The sequence below is a fragment of the Mustela nigripes genome, chromosome 6 (assembly GCF_022355385.1).
Source record: "Mustela nigripes isolate SB6536 chromosome 6, MUSNIG.SB6536, whole genome shotgun sequence".
Classification (NCBI taxonomy): Eukaryota; Metazoa; Chordata; class Mammalia; order Carnivora; family Mustelidae; genus Mustela; species Mustela nigripes.
Window position 1 is genome coordinate 25,372,701 of NC_081562.1, and position 5,507 is coordinate 25,378,207.

Below are 5,507 nucleotides of genomic sequence, written 5' to 3' on the forward strand. Positions count from 1 at the left end.
TGCGGGACTCGATCCCAGGACCCTGAGATCATGACCCGAGCCGAAGGCAGCGGCCCAACCCACTGAGCCACCCAGGCGCCCCTCTTCCTCATTCTTGAAGCCTCCTCCTTCCCTTGTTTTTCCATAGACTCCTTTGTTCCAGGAACTCTGTATCTATATTGACATCTTTGCTGACCTCTGTGTATACTTAGTAATGAGAGTCAGATGGCCAGCACTGGCACTGGTCACAAGACCACCTTGGGAAGACATGACTAAATGTGGCTGGACCAGATTCCTCTCAAAACCACCCAGGGGGGCCCTGAATGGCTCAGTTGGTCACGTGTCTGTCTTCTGCTCCTATCCCAGGGTTGGGCCTATTCCTCCCCCCCATACCCCGCTTGTGCTCTCTCACTCTCTCTGTCAAATAAATAAACAAAATCTTTAAAAACGGGGGCCTGGGTGGCTCAGTCCCTTAAGCATCTGCCTTCAGCTCGGGTCATGATCCAGGGGTCCTGGGATCGAGCCCCACATTGGGCTCCCTGCTCAGTGGGAAGCCTGTTTTTCCTTCTCCCACTTCCACTGCTTGTGTTCCCTCTCTTACTCTGTCTCTCTCTGTCAAATAAATAAAATAAAATCTTTTAAAAAAATCTTTAAAAACAAAACCCCCAAAACCTCCCAGATCCTATAATTTTCCTATAAAACCCTTCAGCCTTTTACTCTGGGCAGTTTCGAAGGCATTAGACTGCTACGGCCTCTTTTACCCAGCAAAGTAAGAAAACAAGCATTCTCTTCGTCTCCAAGTTCTGTCTTCATGTTATGCTTTGGCTCTGGAGCACAGAGGTTGGTTTTTGACAACAGGTGGCTTATAGACAACAAACATTTATTTCTCACGGTTCTGGAAGCTGAAAGTCCAAGATCAGGATGCCAGTGTGATCAAGTTCTGGTGATTTCTTGACTGTAGGTTGCAGGCTGCTCACTTCTGCAGCGTCCTCAGATGATGGAAAGAGCTAAGGATCTCTCTGGATCCTCCTTTAGAGGCACTAATCCCATTCACCAAGGTGCCACCCTTATGACTTAAACAGCTCCCAAAGCCCCAACCTACTATATCACCTTTGAGGATTAGGATTTCAATATGAATTTGGGGGAGGGAGAACACATTCAGACCACAGCACTCAGAAATCAACATCATTGGGGCATATGGGGCCTCAGTCATCTAAGCACCCATCATTGCTTCTTCATTGAGATACACATAAAGGCCTCTCAAATTTAGAGAAAGATAAAGTATACATATTTTAAAGATTGATTTATTTGAGAGAGAGTGCACATGTGTGCAAGGGGAGGGAAGGGCAGAGAGAGAGAATCTTCAAGCAGAAGAATTTTTTTGTGGCCATTTTGGGAAAACAATCTGTCACAGATAGTATTCTCGTAGGCTCAGCTGTAGACTCTTAAGATTAACTATATACATATGTATATATATGTATATAATATATACTTATATATATTTATACATGCATTTATATATATACTTATTTCACAATATTTGATAGAAAATAATTCTTAAATGGAAAAAATTAGATGGTCTTAGACCCTCAGATTGCCACAGCTCCTTGTATCTAGAACCTTCAGAGGTTGTAAGCACAAATTGGCCCTGAAATAGGTATGCACAAGAAAAATCAGTAGGCTGTATTAGGAGAATGAAACATGAGTGTGTGTGTGTGGGGGGGGGGGGGGTTGTTAAAGAGCTAAATCCTCCTCTCTATGTTGGGAAGTCAGATAATACCTATTTTTTTTTTTAATTCTAGAAATAAGGATGTAAGCTAGGATTATGTTAGTGAATACCAAAATAAGCAGCTCAAAGGTTGAAACAATTCCCTGACTGATTTGGGGAGTTGGAAATCAGATCAGGAAGCAGACCTATGCGATTCTTTCAACCAGGAATGTATACTCAGTGTATTATATTTTAAAAAAGAAAAAAAAAAAAGAAAGAGCTAAATAAGTTAGATTGCTAAAGACAGAATTAAGATTTCTGGCAATATTTTTGTTCACATGAAGACAGTATTATCTGAGTGGATTCTGCATGTGCCTTTAGGTTTCTTTGGCTCTGTAATAATAATACTAATATCAAGTTAGTGACAAAGACCAGAACCTGGTACTATGACAAAAGAGCAACCAGAGATGAAGAAAGAATCCTTGAAATCAAAGAGAATAATGTTGAAATGGAAAAAAAAAATCTATCAAGACCGTATGGATCGTACCCTCATGGGGAACAAATGAGTAGACAGATACATAAAGGTAAAGTGGTTCAGAATGTAAAAGGCAAAGGTGGAAATGGAAAATATGCAGGTAAAATTTAAAAATGCAGAAGATAAATCCAGAAGGACAAATGTTCACCTAATATCCAGATTCCAGACATGGAGAAGGGGAAATTATCAAAGGAACAATTTCTACAAATAACAAAGACACATCTCCAAATTTAAAGATGGTGTTGGATTCCAACAAAGATCAATGAGAAAAAGACCAAGATAAGTCCAAACGAAGTTTCAGAATTTTAAAAACAGAGAAACCTGAGAAACAAGTTTCTTACAAAGGAATAAATCTAGTTGACCCTTGAACAACACAGGTTTGAACTGCATGGGTCCACTTAAATGCCAGTTTGTTTGTTTTTTTTTTACAATACAGTACTGTAAATTTATTTTCCTTATGATTTTCTTAACATTTTCTTTTCTCTAGCTCAGTTCATTGTAAGAATAAAGTATATAATACATGCAACGTACAAAACTTGTGTTAACTGGCTGTTTATGTTATCGGTAAGCCTTCTGGTAAACAGGTTATTCGTAGTTAAGTTTTCAGGGAGTTGAAAGTTATACGTGGATTTTCAACTGCATTGGGTGTGGTCAGTGCCTCTAACCCCTGTGTTGGTCCAAGGTCAACTGCATTAGATTGGCAGAAAGATTTTTATCAACAATATTAGATATTAGAAGGTAATGGAGCAATATATTCCATGTCATAGAATTCGTTTGAGCTTAGAATTCTATGTCCCTGCAAATAATCAGTCAAAAGGGAAATTAAAAAAAAAAAAAAGTGGGGGGGGGATTTATTTCCTACACACATCTAAAAAAAAAAAAAAAGCCTCAAGAAGGTACTCTACCAAAACAAATACAAACAAAAGAGAAACAAGTGAACAAATGACAGAAATCCAAGAAAGAAAAATATGCAGGATCCAAGACTCATTCATATAGAAGCATGAATAATAATAGCTGTTCATCAGGTCTAAAAACAATTGATTAAAATTGTAACAGGAAATCAAAGAAACCTGAAAAATTTATTCAAGAAGACATATGCTTCTTCTATTATTAAGTAATTTATTCAATTCAATTTTGAATTTTAACTTTGCAACTAAATCCTTGAGAGCAGATATTAACTTTATACTTTTCTCATGTTTATAGCGTTTTTGGAATACTTATAATTATATCAGGCACTGGATTAGTATCTTATGTACCTTCTCCTATTTAATCCTCACAACGGTTCCATAATGTAGGTAATATTATTTTTTTTATTTTTTTTTAAAGATTTTATTTATTTATTTGACAGAGAGAAATCACAAGTAGATGGAGAGGCAAGCAGATAGAGAGAGAGAGGGAAGCAGGCTCCCTGCCGAACAGAGAGCCCGATGTGGGACTCGATCCCAGGACGCTGAGATCACGACCTGAGCCGAAGGCAGCGGTTTAACCCACTGAGCCACCCAGGCGCCCCTGTAGGTAATATTATTAACCACATTTTACAAATGAAAAAACTGAGACTAAGCAACTTGCCCAATATAGCTATTAAGTGACAGAGCTGAGATTTGAATGGGAAAAATTCCTAGGGAGGGGCTTAAAGAAATGGCTGCTGGTAGCAGGTCTAGAGCAGAAAACACAGGATATGCTGGGGATCCATCCAAAAGATTGAAAAACAATCTGGAAGAGATATCTGTACTCTCATGTTTATTGCAGCATTATTTACATTAGCCACGAGGTAGAAGCAACCTAAAATGTCTGAAATGTCCACCAAAAGATGAATGGATGAAGAAAATGTGACATATACATACAATAGAATATTAGCCTTTAAAAAGAAGGAAATCCTGTCATACGCCATAACATGGATGAAACTTAAGGACATTTTGCTAAGTAAAATAAGCTAATTTTTGCTAGTGCAAAAAGACAAGTACTACATGATTCCACTTACAGCAACTAACTGAAGTAACCAGCCTTAGAAACAGAAACTAGAATGGTGGTTGCTGGGGGTTGGAGACAGAGGGAAAGGGGAGTTGTTCAGTGCATGTAGGGTTTCAGTTTTGCAAGATGAAAAGGCTCTAGACATCTGGTGTATAACAATGCGTGTATAGCTAACACTACTATACACTTAAGAATGGTTAGGATAGTACATTTTATGTTGTTGAAAAAAAAAAGATGCTAGGGAACCAACTTGTAATTTTGAGTACTTAAATAAAAGAGAGAACCAAGCACCTATCCTGCCTTTCCTGTATGCAGTAGATCAGGAACCAGATAGTTGAAGGGACGTGTCTCTTTATAAAAGAATTGTGGCTAATGAAGAAAAAATGAAATTATTTAGGCAATGCTCACCAATGTCTGCTAAAAATTACAAAAAGTGAAACAGACACTATGTATACTTCCTGATGGAAAGATATCAGCACCTATAAAATATACCTAACAATGTAAAAAATAAACACAAATCTGGTCAAGCACCTAAGTGTAATTACAAATACACAGGAAATACAGGGGATAGAGGAATACAGGGACATGATCAACAAAATCCAGGCTGTGGAACACTCTACAGGAGAAACTGCCAGTTTTTCGTCAAATAAATTGGAAGGACAAATAAACTAGAAACAAAAAACCAAACAAGAAAAGCTTTAAAGCATACTATGTAAAATAAAATAGCCGCTGGAAAATTAGAAATAATATTCATTTAATATCCATTATTACTTAAAAAATTTAAGTAACATGCACGATTTAGATTCCTAATACATTTTTAAGTGTTTAAATTTTGAATTTTAACTTTGCAACTAAATCCTTGAGAGCAGATATTAACTTTATACTTTTCTATACATCCCCCTCGCTCTCCTACCTACACAGCACTAGTATATGTCCTCGTGTCAAATGTATTCGATATCATTTGTGCTAAATATTGAATTTGTTAATGGTATCTTGTTTCTAAAGAATTTTGGCACTGGAAAAGGTTTTGGAAGCAGTCTGAGCCAGTCATTTTAGATGACGACACTGAGGTCTCTCAAGGAGCAACCTCTATGGAAGCCTAGTCTAGGTGAGCTCTCCACCGCATGCCCTGCACTCCAAAACTAAAAACTCTAAAACTTAGTAGGAGCTCACGATGCATGCCTTCGCTTCCCAGGGAAACTAGCTGAGCGCTTCCCCACAAACCGTAAATAGCCGCGCAGGGGCGCTCCAGCGCCGCGCATGCGTAGAGGCACCTTCGCCTACCGCGTTCGCGGGCACGGCTGGGAACTTTTT